The sequence below is a fragment of the Mustela nivalis genome (genome assembly GCF_964662115.1).
Source record: "Mustela nivalis genome assembly, chromosome: 3".
NCBI classification, from domain to species: domain Eukaryota; kingdom Metazoa; phylum Chordata; class Mammalia; order Carnivora; family Mustelidae; genus Mustela; species Mustela nivalis.
The window spans coordinates 121,856,888-121,880,201 of record NC_139022.1 but is presented as its reverse complement, the minus strand read 5'-3'; the positions used below and the strand labels follow the sequence as shown (position 1 = coordinate 121,880,201).

At 44.5% G+C, this 23,314-nt stretch overlaps 1 long non-coding RNA gene across 2 annotated transcripts; it reads right to left on the bottom strand.

Moving 5' to 3' along the window:
* Window positions 1-646: 646 nt before the first annotated feature.
* Window positions 647-7,986, bottom strand: LOC309862369. Of its 2 annotated transcripts, none has more exons than XR_014310481.1 (3): window positions 7,366-7,986; window positions 5,986-6,289; window positions 647-1,430 (listed from the first exon to the last, which is right to left on the bottom strand). It is a non-coding gene; the product is annotated as an uncharacterized lncRNA (long non-coding RNA). The 2 variants fall into 2 exon arrangements; XR_014310482.1 differs by having other exon boundaries at window positions 5,986-6,286; window positions 7,366-7,985.
* Window positions 7,987-23,314: the final 15,328 nt, after the last annotated feature.

The following is a 23,314-nucleotide window of genomic DNA, read 5'->3' as shown; positions in this document are numbered from 1 at the left end:
TTTACAGAAGAGGAAACTGAGGCTCAGAACTGACATGGTTAATAAAGGGAGAGGAGTTCCTCCCCAGTATTAGGATTATTATTTTGATAGCCTAATGCTAGGATGAGAGCTTGCATCTTGTGTCAGAAAGGGTCTTTCTTCCTCAACTAGACTGTGATTTTTCTTGATTACACAATTTGCATCTCATTCACCTCTGTATCCCCCAGCCCAGCGACAGGCACATTTTAGGAACTCAGACATGGCAACCAATTAACAGGAACAGGCTTTGGAGAGCCTGAGGCTCTGGGTTTTCAATAGCATAATTTCTCTTCCCTTCTCTACCCATTTAAGAAAAAAGTCATCTTAAATGTGCATGTTCTATTATAAAAGTAAACATATCAAATGCACAAAATTCAGAAAAATATAAAGATAAGGAGAACAAAGCCATCTATGGTCCTGCCATCCAAATGTATCCTCTCATCTTCCTTCCTGTGCAGGGATTTTTTTTATGTTACTCCTTATTTGAGAGATTCTTTATAAATGTTTAATATTTTTTTCCACAAAGAATCAGATTCACACATTGGAAATGGGATTAAAACCGAAAAATAAGACAAGTTACTCAGAGTATCACAACGAAGGGATGATTATTGTTAACATTCTGGGCGTATTTTTTTTTTAAGATTTTATTTATTTATTTGACAGACAGAGATCACAAGTAGGCAGAGAGGCAGGCAGAGAGAGACGGAGAAGCAGGCTCCCTGCCGAGCAGAGAGCCTGATGTGGGGCTCGATCCCAGGACCCTGAGATCATGACCTGAGCCGAAGGCAGAGGCTTTAACCCACTGAGCCAACCAGGTGCTCTGGGTGTATTTTGACTCGACTTCTTTGCATGCCACCATGAGGGGCCCCCGATGGCAGCAGAGCAGCCCCCAGCCCAGGCTGATGTGCAGACCAGCCATGGGGCATCTGCAAGCCACGAAACCAGGCTGCCCAAGACGGAGGTGTTTGTTGGGTTGTGTAACCTAACACTAAAAGCGGAAAGTACAGGATTTCTTTTATTCTTAATGACGGCACAGAATTCCATTCTACAGCTGAACTGAAAATCATGAACCAGTTCCAGACCGTGGGGATGCAGGTGGTTTTCAATCCATTGTATTTGTAAAGCACCTGCGCAGCAAACATCTCCGCTCTCCCTCTGCAAACAGGCTCCCTGGGACCTGAGTCGGGGGAGAAGTAACCAGGGCGGCCACACAGGCTCTCAGACTCCAAGGGCTGGGCTTCACCCGCCACCCGCTGCTGTTCTCTTCAGCCTCCGCCTGAGCCACAGAGAGTCCGACAGAGCCAATGGACATGGTTCATCTATAGGAGCAGGTTTCTGACCAGGAAATGAATCGCTGGGTTCTCTTAAGAAGACTGATGGGACTCTCCTAGAGGGCTGGCTTCTGATCTCCCCTGTGGACAAACACATGGGGATGGAGAGGGTGAAAGCGTAGAAATGGAAAATTTTAAAACTAACAGATGCCCATGAAAATTATGTCAACACTTCAGAGGAAACCAAGGGACAACAAAACAAAACAACAAAAAATTAAAACATTAAAACATTAAAGATTAAAAAAAAAAATCTCTCACCCAGATTCCCCATTCCTTTCCCAGAGGTAACTATTTATTGTCCATAGTTTTTGTTTTGTTTTGTTTTGTTTTAATGTACCCTTCAAGAACTACCTACACGTACACAGTCATCTCTACTTTCCACCTGCTATTCCTTGTCCAGTGCTCTTTCTCCTATCTAACTTTATGGCTAGCTCCTCACCCATCCACCCATCCGTCCGTCCGTCCGTCCGTCCGTCCATCCATACGTCCATCCATCCATCCATCTGTCCGTCCATCCATCTGTCTACCCATCCATCTCAAAAATAAGGAATCTGAAATGAATGGTGATCACAAATCAGCTCAGAAGGGACTTCAGGAGGTAGGTCCCCCTCCCAGCCACCACCCTGCTTTATAACTTTGGCCAAGATGTCTGCCTTCTCTCTGCCTCTGATTCCTGCTTATAAAGGAGCTGTGAATGTGCCTTGAAAAGTGGAGATGCGCAGGCCAATGTGAAGATCGATGGAGAGTCCTGTCCTCCCACCTGCAGTGAGGATGGACCTCAGTGAAGTTTTCCACCCAAATGAAGGAGCAGGAGAGGAAATGGGGAAAGCATGGTGGCCAAAGAGAGTCCACCTTCTTTGGTCACATTGGCAGCCCACAGTCCAAGGGAAGGGGACAGAGTGATCTTTCATAAACATTACGTCACCAGTTTTGTGGGAGATAAGATGTTTGCTAAACTTTGTTGGAAGAACGGGACCTCCGCGTGACCACCAGCAGGACAGCTGCCTGCTCGGACCGGCTGCGGGGGCCTCCAGCTGAGCTTGCCCCAAATACAGGAACCAGCAAATGGCACTGCAGCTATTTAGTGTAAATAGAAGCAAATGGTCTCAGGATAAAGGACAAAGAGGTCACGGCTGCGAGAGTGATGGTGGCCTCCCCACGAGTCAGTGTCTGTGAACACCTTGCAATATGGGGTTCAGCCCCCTAATGTAGCATTAGCTCTCTTTGGGGGTGCTCTTTGGGACTGAGGTTTGCATCAGGGCCTCCAGGTGGCACAGCCCCATAGGGAGGACTTTGCACAGAATACCATGTAAAGGGTACCCCCTGGAGTTGTGTGATGGGACAGCCTGGCAGGTGCACAGGGATGCTGTCCCATTCCTGGCAAAGAAGGGTCTCTAGGATCCTGAGAAACCTGATTTGTCCACCAGCCTCTCTGCCCCCCACCATTTACCCTTCTCAAAACAGTAGGATTCTTGTCTCTGTAAGGTGGATACTGGGCCGCATACCTAAAACTTTTCTTATCAGAGCAAGACCTCCCTCTAGTTCCCACACCCCCATATGAAGGACAGCCAGGGCATAAGCAAGAGGCACTACGGGAACAAATGCTCCCTAACCCCCCACCCAGAGTGCAAACATACAAACATATAGTTCAGAGCCCAAAGGAAATGTCCTTGATAATTCTTGGGGCCTTTTAGACATGGACAATGGACCAGCCACATCCTATGTTCTTTTTTTTTTTTTTTTTTAAGATTTTATGTATTTGTTTGAGAGAGAGAGAGAGCACGAGCAGGGGGAGGGACAGAGAGAGAGGAAGAAGCAGACTCTCCACTGAGCGGGAATCCCAAAGTGGGGCTGGATCCCAGCACCCCAGGGTCATGACCTGAGCTGAGGGCAGACACTTAACTGACTGAGCCACATAGGCGGTCCCTGTGTTTTTTGTTTTTTGTTTTTTTTTTCAATTTAGGTTCTGGGGTATAAAAAAAAAATGGGGAAAGTCTAACACAGCTTTGTGGGAAAAAAATGCAATGTGATTGAAACACTTACAATTAACAGATGAACTCTTTCACTATGGACTCAGTGTAAAACTCATTTAGAGATATCAAAAATCTGGAATTGGAAGGCCTTAATGCTCATTAGACCCAGACCAAATTTCCATTCTACACTACCTTCCAGAAATGAAAGATTTAACTCAGTTGGTAGTGACCTCCCCGTCCCAGGAGGCGAGCACTGTGGAGTGCATGCCACAGAGAGAGTTCACTGCATGGGTCTGAGGCTATTTGGGAAACATGAACTGCAGGGCATTTCCAGCACCAGAGGCACATTTGGCTCTGAATCTGACAAGTCCTTCCTGCTGGTCTGACTCAACTGGGAGCCGGAAGAGTCTGGGAAGCACCCTAGCTTAGATGGGATCTCTGGGACAACACGGTGTTCTGGAGGAATAAACTAAAAACACAATTTAAGCATCAAAGAATGTACTTCACAGTGGTCAGTGAGCCAATAGCTTTGCTTCTCGGAGTCTCAGTTTCCCCATCTGTAGAATGGGAGTGGTAATTCCTGCTTTGTGGGGCTTCGGTAAAAGCTAAATGAGATAACGTGCGTGTGGAGCCCAGGTCAATGTCAGGCACACAGTTTGCATGTATAGATAAGGTATGAGCACCCTCTGAACAACTGGGGGCTTAGGAGGAAAAGCTACAGGGACCTAGATATCCCTTTAACCACTCCTGACCATAATTCCCAGGGGATTTGACTGAAATGCTCAGTCAAAAAACAGGTATCAAATGGAGTTCTCTCTTGCTTTCTCTTCTGCCTCCAGCTCCACAATTCTGGAATCAGCGCCCAATAATACCTTCCTCTCTGAACCTAAATGCCTGGTCTTCCCCGGCAGTATTAGAGGTCTAGGCTTGGGATCTGGGGACAATCATGGGTGAGTGTCCTCCGTTGGCACTTATGCATAGCTTCTGGGAGTGTGCTGTCTGTAGGTCTTACTAGCTCTGGCCAACAGATCAAACAGATAGGCAGATAGTACTTTATAATAATAACTACCATTTGTGCAGCCCTTAGTATTTGCCGCTTACTTGCTGTGTGACCTTGGGCAAGTTACTAAACCTCTCTGAGCCTTAGATTCTTTATCTGTAAGTTGGAGGAAACAATAATACCTATTCACAGGATGATCATGACAATAGATTTAGTTCATTCATACAGTAAAAAAAAAAAAAAAAAGAAGAAAAGGCAGAACAGTGTTGGATATATAGTAAGTTCTCAATACAAGATTGCTAAGTGCTCTTTTTCCTCCTCACCATACATTGGTCCTCTCTGCTTGACGCTGCCCCATCCGTTTGCCCAAAACGTCACACAAGTTGCCTCTCTGGGTCCCATTTATCCTAAATCCTCTTTCTAATTAGTTCATAGTCCTGGTGGCCACTAAATTTCTTGTCAATGCAACCACTGGTCCTTAGCTATTTTGGAAAATTCTGTTGAATCCAGAAGTCCTGTCTCTGTCCTCATAGTCCCTGGACCCATCTGTGTTTGGCTTTCACATTCTGTGCTTCCTAATTCCATTTCTGGGGCTTAATTATGATTACACAGCTTCATTACATAGAGTTGATTTTAAGTAATGGCCCTAATTAAGAGTGAATTTTAATTAAGCTTAATCCGGAGCCTGCCTCCGATTGCCAAAGATTTGCAGCCTGAGAAGGGGAAAGCCTGCCAGTGTACAAAACTTTGACCTTCATGCTGCTGATCCCTGATGACCAGATGGTGCCTTCTTGGTTTCCTGGCCTCGGGAGCACACTTCTTCAGCAAGCCGTGGCGGTCAGGAATTGTATCTCACCGTTTTCCCACCCAGCAACACACTCAGAGCCCTGGCCATAAGGATACAGAACACAACTAACCCCAAAGTGAGGGAACCTGGCCCTCCAGAGGCTTGGCCCAGGGATCAGCGTCTCTGTGAATACCAACCACAGGGCCCACTCTGTTGTAGGAGACAGAAAAAGGTGGCTTTCCTCCAGAGGCTCATAACACCCACTTTACAGATGGAAAAACTGAAGCTCAGGGAAGCTAAGCACACAGCCATTGAGGGGTAGAGGGACAATCGGAAATCACACCTGTGAGTTCAGAAGACACCAACCTCCCTCAACTTCCTACTGGGCCACCTAGACCAGTGTGTCCCAAACATTAGGGTTCCTAGGCCATGTCGCTGAGTTTCGCCACACCCACACACAGAATAACTCACTTACCAGTAAAAAACATCTTCACCCACACATCTTAAAACAAAACTTTATATCCTACCTTTAAAAGTGCCATCCATCAAAGTTTATCATAAATAAAAACGAAACAGTGAAAAATAAAAGTGTTATTAATTGCAAACAGTTGTGTCCTAAAGGCGCAAGACTCAGGCCTGGTTTTTCTTTATATGAAAAACAGAGGTGAGAAAAATGTTAAAGACTGAGCATCTAGCGGAGACTCTGTCCTTTATGTGATCAAAAGGACTGAGAGACAGTTGGAAAGATAATCATATGTTACTATAGGACCCAATATTTAAAGTCCCTTCCAATGTCACCTAAGTTCAACCCTCATTTGTCTGACACTTTTGGAGACACCGATCTAAGCCAATTTCACAGACGGTTCTAGGCTTTACCTCTGAGTAATATCGCCTCTCGGTTCCTCCAAGGGTGACATGACTCTGGCCAGACTTCTAGCTCTCCTGCCCCCTAAGCCTGGCCCAAGGACAAGGTATGGACATTCCTCTGGTGTTTCAAGTGAAAACACAGCGAAATCAATATGCTGTCTGAGGCTGGTGGGGTTGGTTCAGCTGCGGAGGACAGGCCGGACCGACCCTGTCTTGAATGTCCTTGCCACACCAGTCTCTTTTACCATACTGAAGTGTCCACCTTGCCACATCACTCGCTGAGAAGCTAAGTTCTAAAAACATCTGGATTCTTCTAGAAGGAAATGGAAAGTGAAAAATAGGATTCAGTTACCTTGAAAATAAAAGGGGCGATTTCACTCACAAATGCCACACTTGAAAGTTCAACTTGAAAACAACCATTCAGATGAGTCAGGGGGAAAAGAAAGAAAATCATTTCTTACTCCTCTTCCATTTACCCTTTCTGATGGAATACATTTTCCTTAGACTCAACAACAGATAAATGGGCTTGAAACATAGCTAAATAAGCACTTTATGACTTCAGTAATCCAAAACACAGAACTTTTCCATTAAAGATTGAGTATCTAGAAGTCACATTAGCTGAACCTAACTAGTGACCTCGAAATCACCACATTTGGGGGGGTCTTCTAAGTGGAGCTGCAGCAGAGACTCCCTGATTTTTTCCAAGGTATTTGGGATGAAGTTACAATCAAACCTTCTAATAGAGTCAAAGTCTCTTCAGGGTAGCTACACAATAAATTCCTATTTCCTACACCTGGAAAACATCCCTAGAAAAGAAAAAACAAAAACAGAAAAAAAGCCTTGACTGAAGCAGAAAAACATTATGGAAATTCACTTCTGTCAGGCAATCCTACAACATAATCCCACAACATAATGGGATAATATAATTATCCCATTAAAACCACTACTCATGGGACACCTGGGTGGCTCAGTTGGTTAAGCGGCTGCCTTCAGCTCAGGTCATGATCCCAGTGTTCCTGGGATCGAGTCCCACATCTGGCTCCTTACTCAGCAGGGAGCCTGCTTCTCTCTCTGTCTCTTCCTGCCATTCTGTCTGCATGTGCTCGCTCTCTCTCTCTGACAAATAAATAAATAAAATCTTAAAACAAAACAAAACACCACTACTCATTCATTTCTCCTCCATATTTCTATCCCTGCCCGTGGAGAGATTTGGGGACCATCAGCGATGGTTTCTTAAGGTACCCTTAGCATATTCCCTTCTGCCATGAGTAACTACAGCCAGAACCAGAAGGCCCAGGGGATGAATTCCTACTCTGCAAGTTACCAGCCACGGAACTTTGGGCTCCAGGGTCCCCATCTGTAAAGTGGGGGTGTAACCGCCACACCTACCTCAGAGGGATTGTTGAAAGGATTAAATAAGAGGGTGCTTAGCACAGTGCATGGCACATGGTCAGAACTCCGTGGACAGCTGATGGCTGATATTCACGCTAGCTCAAGCTTGTGTCGTGTTTATCACAGCAGCTACTGACTTGCCTGTTGAAGGAAGAGCCTCCTATGCTCAGACATGTTCAGAAGACCTGCAGGAAGGTGGTGAGACACTCAATTCCTCCTCGAGTCTCTGAGATGCTTCTCTGTCCTCGTGTCAGGGTTCTGCCCACCACATGGGCCAGAGAGCTCTGGCCAGAGCTGAAGCAGGCGCCGATCATTTGTTGAGGACCTGCCTGGTGAAATGGGGCCATAGGCAGCCCACATAAGAGATGTGTGCTCAGATCAGCTCCTGCTTGGAAATCCATTTTGATTGTGGATCCAAGGAAAATTCTTCCAGGCTTCATGCACACATGCCAAAATCTGCACACCTATGCATTTCTCTCTCCCTACACATATTCCCTGCACATCGGGGCAAAAGCCAATCCCTGCAGGTGACATGTCGTGCAGGTAGCTGTCCTGCCCTATGATAAAACGTACCGGTTCTCCCTCAGTGAAGCTTAATGTGCCTCAGCCTGGGGATTTATACCAAGCAATAAAATCCACAGAATAGAGAAATGCAAATAGATTGTAGAATATAATATTATCATTGTCAACATAAAAGACTTTTATTTACTGCCCCCCAAAAGAAAATACACTCTAGTGTCATTTGTTTCGGGGAATGCAAAGAGGTTTCAACAACTAACAGGGCATGTTTCGGAGCAAAATATGCCCGTATATGATGTTGGAGCACAATTGTCAGCGGCCACTTGTATGTCTGTGTTCTTGCAAACAAACCTGCAGAGTCAAGCTAGAGAAGGTCATTTCCAGCCTGTCTCTCCAAGCCAGAGGTCCCCTACCTCCATCCGCAAACAAACCAAACAACATAGCTTTACTCAGAGGAAGGCCCCTTGAAGCAGAGGAAGCCCTGTGAAGAAGACCCCAGGAGCACATCTCAGGACGAGGTCCTGCCGACCTGGTTTCCCCGAGGACAAGAGATGCATGAATTACTGAGTAAATGGGGGATATGTGTTGCTTTGGGCAAGGGGTGGTCACAGCTGAGCAAAGACAGGAGGCGACTCTCTCTTGTTTTTTTTCTGGGACGTACCCCCCCACCCACCCAACATCAAAGGCCACTCTGTCACCCCTTCTGTTGAAAAGGATACTGCCATCGAATAAGACAAGCTGTCTCTGTGGATTTGGTTGAATAATAAATTTGTTATTTCATTTGGGGACTTGGCTGTCATTTCGAACTTGGCCGCAGTGTTAGTTTCATTTCTGCCTGGAAGGGAAGGAAGGATCTGAATTTATAAGGCTTTAAAAAATAATAACTACCTGAATGACATTTTTATGTAAAGATGCATTCAAGCTGGTTCTTCCAGTGGTCCTAAAGAGTGTGCAGACATCAGGATAGCCACTTTACAGATGAGAAAACAGGGGGTTGAGAGAAGCCACGTCCATTGCCCGCGGTCACCCAGCTTGGAAGAGGAAGAACTGAGATACAAACTCGGGTCTGTCTGACACCGGAGACATGGGTTCTGAACCCTACACCAATCTGCCTGGCCCCGCATGAGGAAAGCCTCAGGCAGCCTCTGCTGGGGGCCCCAACTTGGGTAGGTCACTCGATCTTCACAGGTGAGGTAAGCGTTATGATTTCCACTCACAGATGAGGAAATGGATGCTCGAGAAAGGAACGCATTTGCCCGTGTCACGCAGATATCATGGAGCGTGACCAAGACCCAGACCCCAAGCTGGGATTTCTAATCCCGCAGGGTATAAAGTAAGAGCTGAGTGTGATGGTTCTACTTTTCCCAGACCACCACATAACAGTTCTACATTTTGGTTGAGTTTTTTAGTTTCAGCAACCAAATCAGTCACCTCATGTCACATCCAAAAATTCGTATTTTTTTACGTGCAGCTCATTTGAACAAGGAATGTCCCCCATGTTTGAGAAGATGGTTCAGAAAGGAGCTCCTGGCCATCCCCAGGGTTTTTGCATCCAGGATGGGCCAGAGCCACTGGGGGGGGCATGATAAGCAACTTTAATTAAAGAAGGGAAAGAGAAAATCCCAACCCAGAGAGGAAGCTGGCCTCCCAGCTCCCAGGGACCAAATGCCATGATGATCCTAAATGGTCTTAACTTATCCATCACAGAGGCCCTCTGGAGCTCCCATTATATGCCTCAAAGTTATGACAAGGCCCAAAGCATGGTGAACTCATCAACTGGCCTTTACTGAGATCCATCACCACTGGGAGATCAGAGGGGGGAAAAGATTCACTGACTCAGGCTACAAGTATTGGTGACTGATGAAATTGGTGACCACCAGGTCATATGCTGGGGATCCAGCAGAGCGTAACATAGACACGTTCTCTGACATCTGGGGTTTATACCCTGGTGGAGGAGAACAAGCAAGAAACAGGTAAACAGATAAACCAGACCCGCCATCAGATAGCTGCATGTCAAGAAGACAATAAAACAGGGGTGTGATATCAGGGATCAGGGGGTGACACAGGATGCAGAGGTCAGACAAGTCTTCCCTGAGAAGGTGGCATAGTTGAGATCTGACCACTGGGCATTCCAGGCAGCCCTGGAGAGCTCTGTTTTGGGTGGTCAGAATTTCCACGTCAGAATTTCCACAGTGACGTGAAGGTCACCAGGATACCCAGACTCTAATTTCAATCAACAGTGAGTCACAGGGACTTGGAAGCACCACCATCCCTCCTCCTAACCCCCAACACACCCAGCACACCCAGGCAATTTGTTTGACCAACAGAGAGAAGATTATTCCAAAATACACTTGGTGAAAAGCTGTCGTGCGGAGGGTGGGGTCCCCAGCTTCTCTTTCACGACAGAATCTTTAGGGATCCAGAACTTCCCATGGGAGAGCACATGCTGTCAAGCCTGGGAGTTAATTTTTACGGAGTTAATTTCCGCAAAGTCTGCCTTTTGAGACTCCAGTATGAAAAGGGAAATGGAGGCAGGAAGTGTTACTGCTAATAGAGGCCAGTTAGCACCGGCCCCGGGGGAAGGAAACGGGCATTACCTGAACACGTCTATGCGCCAGGCTTGCTCTGGACCCTCCACCTGTGATGTCTCCTTCAATCCCAGGAGGAAGGTATTAAAAGCTCCATTATGCCGCCCAAAGATATGGAAACTCTGAAAGGCACAGCGTTTTCTTCAAGGTCACACAGTATTCTCTTCAAGGTTACTCAGCAAGGAACTGGCAGAGTTGCACTAACAAATTACATCACTAACACATTATTGGTTTTTTTTTTTTTGAAGATTTTATTTATTTATTTCACAGAGAGAGACACAGTGAGAGAGGGAACACAAGCAGGGGGAATGGGAGAGGGAGAAGCAGGCTTCCCGCCAAGCAGGGAGTCCAATGCAGCACTCGATCCCAGGATCCTGGGATCATGACCTGAGCAGAAGGCAGATGCTTAACAACTGAGCCACCCAGGCACCCCCACTAACACATTATTAATTCTATTAATGAAATGCACTGATCACTTACTATGTCCCAGGCTCCTCATCAAGTGCCTTAGCGTCACACGTGGTTTTCCTGCGTTCTCGCCAGAGATGATGAGTATTCCCATTTAGCAGATGAGAAGACTGAGGCTCCACAGGTGAAGGAGCCTGCCCGGGATCACTCAGCCCCTCCTGTGAAAAAGCCAGGATTCAACCCCAGATATATCTGATGCCCCTCTTTTCATTTCAGAAGGAAAGACTGATATTAAGCCAGAAAAGGATGGAATCATTCCGTATTAAAAGAGACCAAATAAATATGACCAACTCAATGCAAAGACTGATCTGGACTGGAAACTGCACCAAAGGGAAAAGTGCTATAAAGTACATTTTGTGTTCAACTGACAGAATTGGAACATGGACAGTAGACTAGAGGAAAAGGCTGTCTCACTCTTGAATTTATGATGGTGCTGACTGTGCTGTGAGTGTGCGTCAGGAATGTCTTCATCCTTAGGAGACACACAACAGAGCATGCAGACGGAAAAGGCAACTTCTCTGTGTGGCTCACAGTGTGAGACAAGTGCATGTGTGTGTACAGAGAAAAAATGCCCATGAGGCAAAACGTTAATGACAGATGAATCTCATGGGTATATTTACTTTTCTGTGTATTTGAAATTAGTTCTGAATAAAAAATTAAAAAGAGAGCAGGGGAGAGAGAGTGAATTGTCAGATGTTGGATGATAAGATTGTAAGTATTTCCGGAATCCCACTGCAAGGATGGTTCAACCTTTTTCTGGGTCCTAATTCTTTCCCTCTGTCTGAAATTCTACCATTATTAATTCATTTTTTCAGTTTTACATGTCCAGTTTTCCAATGCATTTACCTTCGAGAGTTATTTGTCATTCAGGTCTTAAGGAGACTGTTGTGAGATAGTAATACCATTATATATTAGCTGTTATATGCCGAGCACGGTGGTAAGCACCTTCTCTACATTGTCTCACTTAATTGACCTAATAGCCCCAAGGGCCATAAAAGGTAGTTACTCTTTCTAGCCTCATTTTAGAGACCCAGAAACCTGGGCACAGAGAGTATGGTATTTGGCCCCAAGTGCCTCAGCAAATGGACAGCAAAGCCCAGGTTTGAACTGAGACATGTCTGACTCAAAAGCCCACCCTCTTCACTTCTATAAAAGTGTAATATTTCAAACAAGTGAACAGTTTGCTTTCACAGCAGAAGAATAAACTAGATACCATTTAATACCCCAATTTGCATTGTTCCCAAGATGCACACCTACATTTCCTAACCTCTGCACAGTGTCCAAGCCTCCACTCTTACGTGCTCCATCAGTAATCTTCATTTCCTGGAGAAGCATCTTTAAAAGGTATCATGAATGACTTTCTGCCTTGGGACATCAGCTGGCTTCTGAGCAACCACAGGGAAATTAGAATTCACTGGCAACTTACCCAGATGCTATTATTACCATCATCGGGCATCCTGACTTGTCCAGGGTGGTCTCCTTGTCAAATGGTCAGTCCCATGGTTAGACCACAGCTCTTCCCAACTGTGTGAGAAAACGTTGATCTCTGTGGCTGACAACTCATGAGGCCTCAAAGTCAGAACCCTTTGGAAGGTTCCCCACCACCCCAGGAACCAAACATAAACTCTTGCAGAGCATATAAGTCCCCCAAAAATCAGTCCTTAATTTTCTAGTCTTATCTCTGACTGAGCTCCTCTATCACCAGTTCAGATCATACCTAATTTCTGGCATTTTCCTGAAAAGTGTCTGATTCTGTCTCATAGTTGAGCAAATGCTCTTCCTCATGTTTAGAATGCCCTTTGTCCCAATTCCAACTTTTCCTGCTAAATTCCACTTTGTTCATTTTGTCACAGCAGAGCTGTCTCTTTCTCCAGGATCTCTTTCTCTCTAGGATTTCTCCCGCAATCCTAGACTGCAGGAAGTGCCCCTTCTATGGGGTCTCCAGGATCAGGATATTGACTTGTTTTGTCCCCTCTTAACCTCCTTGTAGAGGCCCATCTCTCTCCCTTTGTAAGCTCTTTTCAGTGCGATGAAGCAGGGACTGTGTTTTGTTCTCCCAATATTGACCATAGCCTAGTACAGAATAATGACTCAGAAAATAGTTTGTCCGTGAATTTAAAAAAGGAGGGAAAACCAAAGCATAATATTAAACTGAATTCCCATGGTCATTGGTGAGGGCTTTAAATTAAGCCCTATAACATGAGAGGTAATTTAGAAAATTACTCAGGCCCTGGTCAAAGAGACATGGCTGACATGGTTCTAAATCTCAGATCTGCAACTCTGTGACTTGAAACAGGGTACCTAACTTCAGGTAGGTACCTCCGGTTCCCTAATCTGTGAAATAAACATAGCATTGCCTCTGACTCAGGGCTATATTGTGAGCACCAAACATTAGATCCCTGGTGCTCTTAGCACTGTCCCTGACCCTGGCAAATGCTGGATAGATGTGGGCCATTATTATTGTGACTACTTGTGTTATTATATTATTATCATGACCATTATTGTTGACGTCGTATTAAAAGGAAAAGAATCAAACATAGACATTCAGCCAGCTGTTGCCATGGAAACCCGACAAACTACCCGGAAGTGTAATTGACTCTTCATCTAGATGTTGAATATACCATATCATCTGGGGTCCTGACTGTAGCAGAATCTACCTCTGCACACAAGATTTCTGTTATCTTCATCAAACTTAAACTTGATGAGGAAAAACAAAGCATGTCATTTCAAATTCCTAATCTCTTATGTCCAGAATTAAGACAGAAGTGTTCTGCTGATCTGGTCTGAAACTTCAGGTCAGGCAAGATAATTCTTAAGTCTTGAAAGTACTTTTTTTTCCAGGTACATTTACTGATAGCAAATGGGCTATTCTGCATAAGGTCTTCAACCCTGTGGGTGTGCGTATTACTTCTAAAGAAGCCCACAACTGGAGAGGTAGCATACACAGGGGTTAGGCACACAGACATCGATCTGGGCCCCGCAGCTTACTAACTGTGCCATCCTGGGTGAATTACATTTTCGTGCATGGGTTTCTTCATTTCTAAAATGGTGATAATGGAGGGCCTTGGTGGTTCAGTGGGTTAAGCCGCTGCCTTCGGCTCAGGTCATGATCTCAGGGTCCTGGGATCGAGCCCCACATCGGGCTCTCTGCTCGGCAGGGAGCCTGCTTCCCCTTCTCTCTCTGCCTGACTCTCTGCCACTTGTGATCTCTCTCTCTGTGTCAAATAAATTAAAAAAAAATACAGTTTTTAAAAATAAATAAGTAAAATGGGGATAATGATGACATCCATCTGAGAGGTTTGCATAGGAAGACTTAATGAGTGAGTGTACGTAAAGTGCTTTGAAGAGCGTCTCATACTAAATGTTTATTAAATAAAGTGAATAACAGTACTTTGTGGTCAACTCAAACAAGAGAGACAAAAAGACATTGTAACATCAGAGCCTTGACGACCATGGATGCGTATATTTATTTCTGCATTTTTGTTTCAAAGGTATTTCTTTAGGAGGGCTGTAAGAAACCAGAAAGAAAATCCTTTTTGTTCTACCTGTGTAGTTGGGAATTCCTGTGGGGGAGAAATCAATGTGAATTTGATAAACAGTTTGCAACCCTCTCTTGAAAATCCCTAAAATTAATTTCACTAAGATGCTTGGCTTTCACATCCTCTAGAAAGCAGGCAAAAATAAATACAGGCTTTTCTCTAAACTAGGAGGTGAAATTTTGTTATTTCCAATAACAATAATAATATATTTTTTAAAAAGACCAGCTACATGCAATGCAAAGAGAATTTATTTTATGAGGGATTGTTTAAATATAGACTAAGATATCACCAATCATGATAACCAGCAACAAGTACTATATATTTAAATGACATTTTAAAATGATAATGTATGAAAAAAATAAAATGATAATGTCTGCCTCCCACATATGCCCTGTTCCGCATGTACAATAGAATAAAGTAAACACAGGGCCCAGAATGAGGCAATTTACATTACTCTGTATGAGCTTCTATTCATAAGCAAGTGATTTCATGTCTAGGCCTCAGTTTTCCTGTCTATGAAATGGGGATGATACTCCTTACCCTTTGGTATGTTGCAAGTGTTAAGTGAGTGAGTCACACGAAGCCCCTCTCCTGGTGACTGGCACACATTGTTTGCATTATTGCTTCACATGATAAATTTTGAAGAGTAGATCATGAGATTAGGATGTGAAAGTCAAGAGGTATTATTTTAAAAGGATTTCTATGTTAAGGAATGACTGATAAATTTCTAGGTATGGTAATAACAGTAGGGCTATGTTTTTAAAAGGAGCACTGCCAGACTATAAGCTCCAAATGCCATTAACCATTACAAAGACACAAGGATTCATGGGAGAAATGGCTGATTCTAGGTAGAGGCCTGCTTCCCTCTGCTTGACAAAGCTGCACTCATCCTTCCAGGTCCAATCAAATGTTACCTTCCTTCCTCTTCTGGAAGAATTGCTTAAACATGCTTACCTGCTACCTTCCTTTAACTCCAGCACTGATATTTGCTGGCTTTTGAGAAGAGAAACATCACCTACCAGTGCTGTTCTGTAGCCTGCCTTCTGTCTTCAGTGGAAAGATTCCTAATATTGTCAAGCAAAATCTTAGGTAAAGAACTATGTATCCCATTGTTGAAAAATTTCAAATGCATTCAAAAGTAGAAATACAGTGAACTCACATGAATCAATAATTCTCAACTCACGACCAACCTTGTTTCATTCTTCTTGTCCCCAACTTCCTTGTCAACATGATTTTGGAATAAATTTAAAACATCCTTTTTTTTTTTTTTTTTAATTTGTAAGAATTTCTATATATTCGTACCCTGGTGAATACCAGCTATGTGCCTTGAGGTGTTAGGGTCCTGTTCTCTGCTTCTCTCCCTCTTCCATCCACACCCAGTGAGACCTCCTTTCAGGTTGGGGACACAAGAGAGGCTGTGTGACTAGCCTACAGTCCCAAAGACAGCCAACGACAAACACAGGCTGATATTCAGGACCCCGGACATAGGAGTCAAGGGATTTTTGTTCAGAACCTACAGGATTCCCAACATAGGAACTCAGTGCTCCTCAAAACTCCAGCTCAACTCAGTTCTCTCTCTCTCTCTCTTTTAATTTAAATCCAATGAGCCAACACATAGGCCATCATTAATTTTTGATATGATGTTCAATGATTCATTAGTTGCATATAACACCCAGTGCTCATTGCATCACGTGCCCTCCTTATTACCCGTCGCTGAGTTTCCCCATGTCCTCACCCACCTCCCTTTCCACAACCCTCAGTTTGTAGCCCCGAGTCCAGAGTCTCATATGGTTTGTCTCTCTCTCCGATTTCTTTCCCTTCAGTTTTCCCTCCCTTCCCCTATTCTCCTCTGCACTATTCCTTATGTTTCACATATGAGGGAAACCATAACTGTCTTTCTCTGACGGACTTATCTCAGGTAGCATAATACCCTCCAGCTCCATCCATTTCGATGTAAATGGTAGCTATTCCTCTTTTCCGATGGCTGAGTAATATCCATTATATGTATGAACCACGTCTTCTTTATCCATTCATCTGCTGAAGGACATCTAGGCTCCTTCCAGTTTGGCTGTTATGGGCACTGCTGCTCAGTTCTCAAACTCTGCATCAAAGCTGCACTGTTGAAAGTCGGCTGTCTCTTTAGTAAGGAAACAGCACCGCCTGCTGTCTCCCTGGACCATAGCTAAATCCATTTTCGAGCTGAGGACCTTAGGTACACCCCCTCACTTCTGGAGTCCAGCCAGACCATGGTTCACTGCCTTTTCTGCTTGTTTGTTTGCTTTATTTCAAACAAACTTGATGCTGAGGACTTGGAGATACCATCTAATGTATTATTGTTATTATGAAGTATAATGATAATAATTACCAATTATCGAACCCTTGTATTAAGCCCTTAAATGCATCATTTTAATTCTCTTAGCAATAAAGCTTATGATCCCCCTTTTGTGGATTGAGAAACTGAAAATATGGATTATTTGGCATAATTACTTTTTATTTAACAATTTAATAATAATTTAATAATTATTATCTGCCCGTGGAAGAAATAACAGACACGGAGAAAAGAAGAGAGGAGGGGGTGGGGAAGAGGGTAGGGGCATAGGCAAAACCATGCCTGGCAACCTGGAGTGTTTGGGGAACAGCAGAGCTTTGGGTCGGGCTGGAGAGGGAGCAGCGAGGCCAGCGGGGAGCACTCTCAGCTGTGATGAATCAAGAATTGGGTGCTGGGCAGGTCCCACACCACAGAAGCACCTGCCAGGGTCGTTGCTCTCTTTTGAGGGCTGTAGAGAAGCTAGGGGAAGTTCCACCTGCAGGAATTGTCCTGTTTGGATCATCTGATCACTGGCTTCAGCATCCTCCCTCCAAAAAGGGGCAAAAAAAAAAAAAAAAAAAAAGAAAGAAAGAAACTAGCCTTTGATTAGATCAATACTGAAGTCACTGGCAGCCATCTATAATGTGATTAGAAGGGGTGCCTGGGTGGCTCAGTGGGTTAAAGCCTCTGCCTTCGGCTCAGGTCATGATCCTGGAGTCCTGGGATCGAGCCCCGCATCGGGCTCTCTGCTCAGTGGGGAGCCTGCTTCCCCCTCTCTCTCTCCCTGCCTGTCTGCCTACTTGTGATCTCTGTCTGTCAAATAAATAAATAAAATCCTAAAAAGAAAAAATTTTATAATGTGATTAGAAAGCTCGGAAATGCAATCGCTCAGGAACTTTAATCAGCGGTAACTATTTGACTCAACATGGACATTTTAGAAGTACTCATTTTATAATACACTTGCTAATATCAAGTGTATTAGCAGCAACTCCAGGGTAGAGAATAAAATTCTCTATAACAGAAATCACTTGTATTTCTGAGCCCTGGGCCCTAAATGTTCCTCACATGATATTTACAAATGAGGAAACTGAGGGTAGGGCCGTTCTGAAAGGCACACAGATTCACAAAACTAAGTAGGTGGCAGATGCAGGACTCCAATCCCAGCCACCTGCCCAGCCCAGAGCCCTGGGGCACTGCCCACCTGCGTGACAAATAGCCAGGGGGTGAGGTGCATGGATAAAGAGCCCCAGGGCAGGACTGGGAGAGCTACGGGGAAATACTTCCTATCACTAAGGCATCTTCCTCGCCCACACCACCAGGGGCCTCGAGAGCCACGGCAAGGAAGCTTTTTAAACTTTTGGTGGGAGTAGAAATAAAAAACAATCTAAATGACTGTTTTAGGAAAGCACTGAAACTCAAAGGAAAGATGACCCGGGGGGGGGGGGTGGCGGGGGTTCAAGGGTAAGTCGCTGGGAAACTGGGTTGTATAAAAATTATCCAGTAGAGAAATGCCTTGATGGCTTAGCAGCTTAAGCATCTGCCTTCGGCTCAGATTGTGATCTCAGGGTCCTGGGATGGAGCCCCATGTCCCTGCTGCCTGCTGAGCAGGGAGTCTGCTTCTCCCTCTCCCAGTGCTCCTCCCACTCCCCTGCCCCACTCCTATTCTCCCTCTCTCAGATAAATAAATGCGATCTTTAAATAAATAAATAAGTAAAAATTACCCAGCAGAACTGGCAGATGAGAAATCTGACATCTCCCTAAATTTGCCACTTACCATTCATTGCGCACGTGCTCAATGCCTTTCCTACAGGATCTCATTCAGCCTAATATTCATAACTGTAGGGATGGGGCATGGGCATTCCCACTTTACATATGAAAAGCTGAGGTCCAGGAAAGTTAAGTGAGTGGCTCAGAGTCTTGGAGTTCTTAAGTGAGAAAGCCAGAATTTGAACCAAGTTAGAAGACTGCAGAACCTGAAGTCTCAGGCTCAGGGCTGTCCATCCCTGAGACTAATGCAAGGTTAGAAGCTTCGGCCAGTGAGGTGAAGCTGAGACTATCCTCAAAAGGCAGCAGGGATTTCCCTGGGACCCATGATGTTGGGAGCGCTGGCCTCTGTGTGTCTGAAATGTCAGTCTTCCTTCTGGCTCCAAATGGATAGTTCCTCCTGAAATGTCCTTTGATAAGTCATCCGGGTGGACCCATGGGTAGGGTTTCCATTGCTGTTCTCAAGTGTATGTTCCATGGGATTCCTCCAAGAGGACCTGGGAACAGCAGCCCAAGACACATCATGCTACATGCAGGTGGGTTTCCCTTTCTCCTGGACACAGCTACAGCACTATTCAGTGCACAGACTTGGTCGACATGGCTTGTTGACTGAGATGAATTTGACCACGGTGTGATGATAATTATGATACTGACAGCATCACCACAGTGGGAATCACCCAGGATGAATCCAAAGAAGCAAATAGCAATCAGGGCCAGGTGTAAATCTGAAATGTAACTTTTGTTTGCACCCTGAAGAAGAGTCTTGGAAGGAGCCTTTCAACTAAGACAACCACCAACATTACGTCCAATTGCAACCAATCATTCCTAGAAACCTCCTGCACCACTGACAGCTGGGCTATGAAGATGGCCATCCTGATTTAAGGAGACAATATTTGATAATAAATCAGTAAAGTCCTGCTCCTCCCGAAGCTCACATTCTAGAGGGGAGAAAGACATTAGGAAAGCAAATACATATTAAGTGGAACAATTAGTGAGCTTGGTAAGTATTAGGCAGGAAATAAATTGAGTGATGAGTCAGAGAATATCCGGAGGAGTGAATCTGTCAGGGTCCCAGCAGGAAATACTCCAATTGGACAATTACTAAAGAGACAGTTTGCAAAAGTGTGGGCAAGATCAGATAGAACAGAAGGTTATGGGGCAGTTCCCTGTGGCTAAAATCAGCTGGACACCATTTCTACCCCTAGCATGAAGGGGAAGGGGAGGGAACAGTGACCAGAACCTGGAATAGGAGATCATCTGAGAGTCTGACTGACAGGATCTATGACCTTTGGATGCCATACCACCAGCCTCAGCGACCCAGCAGGGAGGGGAAAAGACTAATAAAGAAGGCTTACCAGCAGAAATGTCATTTAGAGGAAGGCCTTTGATGCTTCACTTCTAAGATAAGTTCTCCCAGACATAAGGCTTGACAAAAGTCAAGTTAGGGAGAAGAGATGACCAAAAACAGAGCAGAAATATTTGAACACTCGAGTGTGATCTCACACTGAATACACACTCTTCAAGTACAGTAGCTTTTGTGAACAGACACCCCTGGGACATCCCTGGGACTTAACCTAATGCGCACCAGGTTAGCTTAGAACAAATGAACTGTCTTCCATCTGCCTGGTCAGGCTGGAGGGAGGCAGCCTCTAGACTGTGAAGGATGACATTGGGCAAACCACTCAGTAGTCCAAGGGCTCAGTTCCTCGTTTGGAAAGAGAGGGCATCAGGCTTCATGATTTCTAAATACCAGACAATGCTGTGCAGAGAAAGAAGCACAGGCTTTGAAGCCAGCCAGTTCTGAGTTCAAATTCCTCCATACTACAACTAGCTAGACGGGTTTGGGTGTAAAACATCTCTGAGTCTCAGCTTCCTACCTGACAAATGGGAATGATAACATCTACTCAGGCCAATCATGACATTTAAACAATGTATATAAAATCTCCAGCATTCTGTGCATAGAGTAGGAGCTCCACATATGTCTGTTCCAGTCCAATATAATAGAAGGTCAATCATGATAGACAGCAAGAGCTTGAAACCAGAGGCACCTGGGTGGCTCAGTGGGTTAAAGCCTCTGCCTTCGGCTCAGGTCATGGTCCCAGGGTCCTGGGATCGAGCCCCGCATCGGGCTCCCTGCTTAGCAGGGAGCCTGCTACCTCCTCACTCTCTCTGCCTGCCTCTCTGCCTATTTATGATCTCTGTCAAATAAATAAACAAAATCTTAAAAAAAAAAAAAGAGTTTGAAATCAGTTCTACCATTTTCTGGTCAGAAGCCTTGGGCAAGTCACTTAACCTCTCCAAGCCTCTGCTTCCCTATCTGTAAAACAGGAAAGGAAAAAAGAAAGGCCACCTGCCTCGGTAGGAGCATGTTGTCAGAACCAAAGAAACTAATGCGTATCAAGCACTTTGAACATCTTCCCCCACCCCCAACCCTTATCCCTTCGACTATAATATTCCGTGACTGTCCATAAATTGCAAAAAGCTTTCCACAATATTCTCTTTGAGATTTTCTCAGCACTTTTAGCTCGAAAAATTACCTAGGGTTGATTAAATACAGTGTTGTCAGAATTTTCACTATAATGGAATTGTCCTTGGAAGGCCAACACTTCACCTAACTTTGCCCTGGGTGACATGCATGAAAATGGTCCATGGTGTGCTCAGCAAAGACAGCTTGCACCAGAAGAAAATAACCCGTGTTTATCTCAGACCCTCAGAAGGCCACCAACCAAAGGAGTGTGGCCCCCAATCCTCAGCATCTCAATTTATTGCCCCAACTGCTTTCTCAGCCCCCTGTTGTGGCTTCATCTGAAGCAGAAGAAATTCAAGTGACTAAGAAGGGAGGTGCTAATTTAAATGAATAACTTTGGCAAAAATGAGCCCCCCTGAAGAGCTCTGAGGGAGATAATGGCAGCTTCTGTTCTGGGGCTGGAGTCTGGATGGTTGTTTATTACTCTCTGGGGCCAAGCGTTGCTATAGCAACAAATGACTTCGCGACAGTTTCGAACAGACTGTTTCTTTGAAAGAGTTTACATAATAGGGATTACTTGCATTCTCTTTGGAAGGGATAACCTAAAGGACTTTTTTCTCCCCTTTTCTTAAACATGAGAGCATTTGAAGGAATAACCCTTTTCAAAAGCTGTACAGTGGAGGGCAGGGGTTGGGGGTAGACTGGATGGCTTTGCCCCCAAATGTTAGCAGGTACATTCCCTACACGGAGAGATTACATGATTTTTTGTTGTTGTTGTTTTTCTTTTGGGGCGTTTTTCTGGATCTTCTGTGATGGTTTTAGTGTTTGTTTGTTTGTTTTTGTTTTTGTTTTTTTTGAAGGGATGCAGGCACACTGATGTTTATAACAATATTATCAGCAATAACCATATTTTGGAAAGAACCTAAATATCCATAGCCTGATCAATGGATAAAAAAGACATATACATACCTACAAACACAGGTGTATATATAAGTGATGGTTTCAGTTTTGTAGTTAGGAAAAAAAATTAGGTTAAAAGCTGTACATCAACTATGGTTAAGATGTAAACCTGGAAATGTTAGAAAGCCCAGGCTCAAAATAAGAAAGGGTGTTTGTGGCCCAGAAGATGCGGCCTGGCCTTGGGAAAGGAATGGTCCACAGCGGCTTAGCCACACTGCTGACGCTGACCTGGTGTTGACTGGGTTTGATGGCAACCCTAAAGGTTACTGAGTGACACATGGCTGGTTGACATCCTTGCTGACCTTGAGCTGGAGGAAGAGACCCCAACACTGCCCTCTGCCCCATTCCATCACCTGATCCTGAGCACATACACAGCCATTCTCGTAAGATCAAAACTATGTTTCTTGGTGAAAAGTGGTCACGGGTGATGGGGGGAAAAGTCAGTGGTCAATGTGTGATATGAGGGTTAACTCAGAGATCTTATGACTTAGGAGGGGAATGATATTTGAAAGACAGCCCCATGCCATGTGGATACTATATGAATTAGGCATTTTGTGAAGGTCTTAAGATGTATCTCTCGAAGATGCTTTTTCCAGTGATCACTGTAATTGTTTGTGTAGCAAGAGTAGGGGTAGAGAAGGGGTGGGAAATTTCAGGGGGAGGGGGAAATCTAAGACAGAAAAAGTTACAGCATGCATTTATTGAATCCCACCTATATACTAGGCATTCATTTAAAGAAATTCATAGTTATGCAGTAAATATTTAAGCAATGATAAAATGCCACCCTATGTTCATAAACAAAACAATGGTGAAAGGTAGCAGAATATGCCACCCTAAAATATGCCTCTTGGACATAAGGATTATTGGAGCTGATTATTTTTGAGAACCTGCAGACACAGGAGAAACTATAAAACAGAATAGAAGTTACTCTTTTGTAAGGTCCATTTGCATTTATAAAGAAAGTCTCCGTTTGTAAGTGTGTCCCTCTCTGTACCAAGAAGGATGACTTTAAATCACAAGGAACTCTTACCAGTGGAGAAGGCTCGGACTTCAAGTTGCATAGCAAACCTAACCCTTGTTGACTGTGCTTTTCCTGGGAACCTTCCAAACTGGCCTCCCCCTCCTCCCTTTCCCAACATTCTTCTTTTGTCTTTAGGGAGAGATGGTGTTTAAGCTGTGTGGCTTGGGCTCTCTTGGAGTTATTTTGTTCCTCTGGGTATCTCCGATGTATACATGAGATATTGGTAAAAACAAGAGCACAGGCCCAAAGAGGAGGAAGTCACTTACGCTAAGCCCCACATCACCAAACTTAAACCTAATTAAATTACAGTTT